At 43.6% G+C, this 6,648-nt stretch overlaps 1 protein-coding gene across 10 annotated transcripts in view; it reads right to left on the bottom strand.

Moving 5' to 3' along the window:
* Positions 1–6,648, bottom strand: part of SGMS1 (sphingomyelin synthase 1) — a 350,554-nt gene that overhangs the window by 103,394 nt on the left and 240,512 nt on the right. Inside the window, exon 1 of one of the 10 annotated variants that reach the window (XM_006169743.3) lies at positions 6,480–6,635. The exons of the other annotated variants lie outside the window; for them this stretch is intronic. The gene's annotated coding sequence lies outside the window, so the exon portion shown is untranslated. Of the gene's footprint in view, positions 1–6,479; positions 6,636–6,648 lie in introns of those variants that run through there. 10 annotated transcript variants of the gene reach the window in all.

Genomic DNA, 6,648 nt, shown 5'->3' with positions numbered 1-6,648 from the left:
CCCTATAAAATCAAGTAACCCTTCCTAAGACACTGACCTCCTCTAAGATCAAGCCCTATTCTGAAAAATAACAATCTTTTTTAGTTTTTATCCTTTAACTATAAAAATCCAATTTTCTAATTTATCCTCTCTCCAAAGCTCACATTTTCCTAAGCATCCCTCCATTCCATTACCCCAAAAAAATGTGAATTTAAGAAACAATAGTTATCACAACTGTGCCCAAGGACTATGCTAAATAATTTACATACATATCCTGTTTATGTCTCTAAACCCTACAAAATAGAAATTTGTTTTTCACAGATAGAGAAATTTGCCGCAAATCACACAGCAGGTGATGTTGATAGGACTGAGATTCAAGCCTACGTTTATCTGACTTCCAGGCCCCTATAATCTGTTCCTCTAGAGAATGCTATATACCTGTAGATTATACATTAACTCTCAACAGCTTATTTATAAATATATTTTTAAAATTACTTGGTGATACTGTAAAGCAAATTCTGAAAAAGAAGCACATACCTGTTAAGCTAGAGTTCTCACCTCAACACTCCTAACATTTAGGTCAGGACAATTCTTTGTTTAGGAGGCTGTCCGATGCATTGGAGGGTACTGATCAGCTTCCCTGGCCTCTGCCCACTAAATGGGAATATATTATTTCCCCAACCCCCACAGAGACAACCAAAAATGTGTCCAGAAATGGTCTAATGTCCCCTGGGGGGTAAAATCACACCTTGTAGTGATCCACTGAGTTAACCTCAGTACCCAAGATCATATAACTGGTTACAAATTGGACTGATTCCAGGGAAGAGCTTTCCTAACTCCTAGTTTAGTGGAGACTGTTCTTTTACCAAGCCATAGCTCCTTAACAGAAGCACTTGGAAACCCGAACAAGGTGCAGAGTTGAGAACGTGACCGTCTCTACTCACCACACCGGCAATGCTAGGTAAGTGCCGTCTCAGCCTTTGCACTGAGGCAAACACATCCGGTGGCTTCTGACAACAGTTTCTAGCTCCACTCCAAAACCTGATTATCCTATCCTGGACAAGTGTTTAGACAGAAGCCCAGAAATGTGCACTACACAGTTGTAAGTCTTAGTACCATTAGCAAATGTAGTGAAAACAGTGGCAGCAACGGAAGACTTGCAGTTTACACATACAATTCACTAGCAGACTGTTGCAAGCACTTCACATCAATGATCTAATTTAATCTTTCAACATCCCCAATAGCTCTATGATATAGGCATTATTATCTTAATTTTATTAAAGAAATAAATGAGGTGCAAAGAGCTCAAATAATTTGTGCAAGTTCCTCTCTAGAATACATACACACACACACACACACACACACACACATATTTTTCTCCCCTAGAGTAAGAGAGTTTTGCTATAGGCCATGCATTGCATGCACTCACCAGAGAGACAGAGGTGCAGAAAGTGAGAAATCAGACCCCAGGGGGGAATGAGCACACCACAGTCTCTTCTCCTCCATTCTCCTCTCAGGATTTTGGCCAACACACATGTATAAACAACCAGTTTCAAACTGCTGGATCCGAAACTCAAACCACGGCTGGCCACGTGGGTGCCTCGCCCTTTAACCACTATGCTACCTGCTGACCCCTGAATACCCATTCTTAACCACGGTCGGTCGTCTCTAGTCTTTGAAAGTACTGTGGGATTATCACCTTCTTGGTTCTAGATATAGTTAGGTCCCACAAGAAGATGTTTTGGTCAACATCTGCAGATTCAATGGTGGTCTTTTAAGATTACATGTAAGATTACTGCCTAAGGCATGGGCTATATCCACTGGGTTTAAGTACACTATGTTGTTGATAGAGCAATGAAATCTAAATCGCCTACCACCACATTAGTCAGACTGTATCCCTGTCATTAAACAAAGCACGACTAACCCCCAAATCTAGGAATATATGGGGGTTTTTTTCTTTTCCTTTTTTTTTTTTTAACTTTTGTCTGCATTCATTTTATGCTGAACTTATTCCTATGCCATAAGATTTTGTTTCTTCAGTTTCTTCTGGGCTACCTTTTTCTTCTGAGCAACCTTCTCTGCTGGCTTAGGAGTAATTTTTCCTGTTCAGTGAGGATCATCTCCACGTGGCGGGGAAGCTCATATGTGGGCTCTATAAAGACGGCAACACATCTGGTGCTTTGTCCACACGAACATGCTCAATGACCGGGGAACCTGCAACTAAGCCCTTACATTCAGCACAGCTCTCTGCATTTTCTAAGCCTGTACAGCAAAACCTAAGCACACTTTTTGAGCTATCGATCTTGTGTCTAGTCCCACTATTCGACCTGGCCATACCTACCAACTTCTAAGTAACAGAAATGGCACACACTGCTTTTGTCAAGTGACTTCTTTCAGATACTGAGTGGCTTTTTGGATACCATTCATGGCCTGGGCCGTTTCACAGGCATTCTTAAAGTGGCCATGAAGATTTGGACCCTTTGATTTGCATGATTTTTGTGGGGTTTTCTAGGTCAAGAGAACAAGTGAACCATTTTCACAGATCACTTGAGGCTCCTTACAAGGAGTTTTTTCACCAAGTTCCCTCCTCAAGGCACACCGTTCAAGTCTCATCACTCTATTGACCAACTCTCTGAGTACAAGACACAAATGTACTTACCTACACTGCTGTCAGACCCACACTTTTCCAACCTGAGTAAAGAACACATGCAGCACTTTGCTAAACATCTGCTAAAAGCGGACTTTGCATATACATGACAATGTCCCAATATACCTTATCTAATAACTTTATCAAAAAGGAGGTGAGGTTAATTAGACTTGAGTGATCCTTACCAAGCATATACTACATACTGAGCATTGCTATCTTTTCTTTCCTAAGTAGTCCTGATTCATCTTTTCAAAATGTGATTTGCAATTTTGCTACACACCTAATTTAAGCTCAATTTTTTGGAACTTAGTGTTTACCCGTTTTTGAAAATGGAGTCTTCTAGCATGCTTTCCACTCTCCATGATTTTTCCAAGATTACTCCCAGATGGTTTTATTATCACACTAGCATGCATCTTCCAGGTTCTCAAGAACTCAAGCCACTTAAAGCAGATAGGATCCAGAGAGGTCTAAGGAGGTGGCCAGGTGTCATCACTTGGCCGGGTAAGGTATATGAGTGTCCTGTGTCAAATAGAAGGTGACGGGGAACAGGACCCAGTCTGGAACAGATGCTGCCATTCCTGGTCTTTCATGAAGGTGGAATCATTCTCTTATGACACGCCAACAGGGGTTCCAGAAATGGACTCTTATCAGAACTGCTTCTTGATGAGACTTTCCTATCTGCATCTAAGGAATGTTTCAGCACTTGCAGTGTGTGCAGTGTGTGCCTTTCTGCCCTCAACAGACAGGGTCAACACTAACCTAAGTGCTAACACCAATTTAAAAACATTTCACAGAGCACATATGATATTGCAGGTGTGCATTTGCACATAGAACATTCAACCCTTAGAAGTCCACGGATCTGCCTCCAGGTTTTATATTTAGAGAAAGCCTGCGTTGCAGTCATGATGAACAGGAAGAATATACACAACCAGAATCTTTTAGGTTTCAGGAAAAAAGAGGAGAAAGTCACCAAAGATTGCGACTCAGAGCCAGCCATGTTATTAACTGGCCGATCAAGAGTAAGGGCTCTGGGATCAGCAGATGGCACGATGGTAGCACTGCTGGACTCCCACATCGTCAACTGCAGTTTGAGTCCTGGACACAGCAGCTTAAAACTCATGCCAGGCACGGGTCCATGCATGCCCCAGATCCCCGGAGTTGAACGGAGGAGGAGGGACTGTGGCATGGCCATCCCATGAGGGAGGGGGGGATTTCTTGCTTTCTGTCTGTCTCTGTCAAGTGCATGTGCCCTATAATAAAAATCTCTCCCCCACAAAAAAAAAAAAAAGAAGAGTAAAGGTTTCCTCCACCAATATTTGAAAACCATAAGCACCATAGCAAATTATCACTCCTTGAACTTTAATATTTTGGCACCAGGCAAAGACCTGCTTTGAACCAAGAACCTCCTCTGGATTATTTCACATAGAAAAATCAACACTATTTTAAGAGCAATTTGAGCCACACGGAAAAAATAACAAAATTTAAATGTTAACATCCAACATAACCTAAATTAACCAGCTGTGAAATTTGGATCTGGTTATGTAACCTTCCTGAGGCTGTTTCTTCAACTACAAAACTAAGATAATACCACCACCACTGCTTAGGACCACTGTGAAAACTAAACAAACAGAAGCAAATCATCTCAGTGCCCAAGAAAAGGAGATTCCTTAATGTTGAGCTTTGTTCCAACTATTAGTTGAAACTGATAAACATCCAAGTTTATTTACCCCCTTAAATTTTAGACTTCTTAGTGATTCCATAAAATATTTTCCCACATTTACTACCTGAGGAGGCTTTTCCACCTGCCCCTGGGGTCTTGAGAATAGTGAGTTTAAGGCTGTAATCCCCAACATCACAGTCTGTAAATCCTCTCAAGAAAGCAACGGTGACTTGAAAATCACGCCAGGTGCATGTGCACGCGTGCCCAAAAATCCCAGGAGGAGAATGGAAGAGAAGAGAAGGGATTACAGTGTGGCCATTCCCCCAATCCCTGGGGAGGGGGTAATTTCACACTTTCCCTTTCACCATCTCTCCAGCAAGTGCACAGGCCCTATGGCATGCATGCATAAAGGATTCCAAAGTGTCACCTTTCACACAGAGGCACTTGATCAGTTATACTTGAGCTTAACAATTAACCTATGAGTTTTAAAACAGTTGTTAGCAGGAGCTCATTGGATAACTAAAATTTCAAACAAACGATTTTATTTGGAAGTGATTACTTTCTAGAGAAGTTTCCTTCATAGACCTAAAAAGTTAGTTGCAAGGAATTTTCTCTCCCTCTTTCATTACAGACTCTCTACTGATAGCATCATAGTCTATATCCTTGTAATTGTACATGTGTAATAATACTATTTGCAACCTGATAATTCGTATTCCATACTTCATAATTCAGTTTGTAATTTTCCCCATCATCCTTTATGCTCCTGGGATGCCTTCAGCTGCCTCTCCAGTACACAGCGTAGCATCTCTGACGTAGTCCTTAGTCATTATCAAGAGCCTGCTTTCCCTGTTCCTCAGCTCCCAACTTCTCCCTAGAAAATAAGTTACACTACATAAAGGTACACTTGCTGACTAATTTCTAAGGTTAGAAAAGTTGATTTTTGAAAGCTCACCAAGTTTATTTCTACAAAAAATTAAAAGTAATAATCAACTCAACTGGGTTAAAAGTGTAATGATACTGGGACTGGCAAGTGGCTAATGGTTGAGGAGCTGCACTCCCTCATGGTCGACAACGGTTCAAATCCTGGATTTGGAGGCTAGCTTTCTCTTTCTCTCTCTCCCTTGCTTTGTGGTCACATTAAAAATAATGATGATGGTAATTAATAAAATTAAATAATTCTTTTTTTAAAAAGTGTAATGTTGGGAGCAGCAGATGGCGTAATGGCTACATTGCTGGACTCCCATGTAGTAGACACCGCAGTTCGAGTCCCGGACCTGGTGGCTTGAGCTCATGCCAGGCGTGTGTGTGTCGTGTGCCCAAAATCCTGAGAGGAGAATGAAGGGGAAGGGATAGTGGTGTGGCCATGCCCCCCCCCCCCCCGGAGGGGTGACTTCTTGCTTCCTGTCTTTGCCTCTCTCTGTCTTTCCGGCGAGTGCACGTGCACTATAGCAAAAACCTCTCCAAAAAAAAATGTGTATGATACTTATTTGGAGCATTCAGGGAACAAAACTCCATTCTCCAGGTGCCTATTTTGGTACCAAACAAAGCAAAAACAAATAGAAAATTTAAAAAGGCAAATTCCACACATTCTTCCAAAAGTATTTGTTCACAGGAGTAAGTACTGGCCACACCAATTAGACATCAGAGCCAGAGAGTAAACATGCCTACTCCAAAACACTGGGCGCACGTGCTCCCTCGGGCACTCTGCACGGAGTCCTGCACCGAGCCGCCCAGGAGCCAGAGGTGCCGGCTGAAGCACGGTTTGTACGGGACCGGAGCTGGAGAAAGCGAGTACCTCCTGAGAAGTTCGTAACCAAAAGCCTCTATCAGCAAAGCTTCATGACACCAACCGGAAACCGCCCCCTGGTCCTTGGCGCTCAATCACTGCAGCCTGTTGGCACATCACAGTCCTGTGGATTCACCCATGGTTTCAGCGACCGCACCGAGTGTGCTCAGGTCTAAGTCCTACTGCCTGTTTCAAGGTTTAAGCGGGATCCAGTAAAAACTGAGGTTCCCTTCACTTCGCTGCAGTAGGCGAAACTGCATGGACTGTGACACTCGGTGTTTCCTGTAAGGCAAGAAGGGCTGCTGCTTCTCTGCTGTTCATCAGGTCCCACCGCAAGAGCTACACGCGTCCCCCAGAGAGCTTTGTAATGAAGGAACCACAAGCATCCCAGAGGGAGCGACACTTACACGTTCTCTGCTGGGCGGAGTAGCTCCTGGAAAGTTTCCGGGACCCTGAGGTTCCGCGCTGCTGGGCTTCCCTTCAGGTGCGCGCGGCCAGCCCAGAGCAGCACCAGAGGCTGGAGCGGTCCGCGGCGCTCGGACCCGGGCCGGACCCCGCGGGACGCCGCTCCCCGGC

This window comes from Tupaia chinensis, unplaced genomic scaffold (assembly GCF_000334495.1).
Source record: "Tupaia chinensis unplaced genomic scaffold, TupChi_1.0 Scaffold147458_1, whole genome shotgun sequence".
NCBI classification, from domain to species: domain Eukaryota; kingdom Metazoa; phylum Chordata; class Mammalia; order Scandentia; family Tupaiidae; genus Tupaia; species Tupaia belangeri.
Note: the sequence above shows the minus strand (reverse complement) of the source record. Positions and strands in the feature narration are given on the sequence as shown.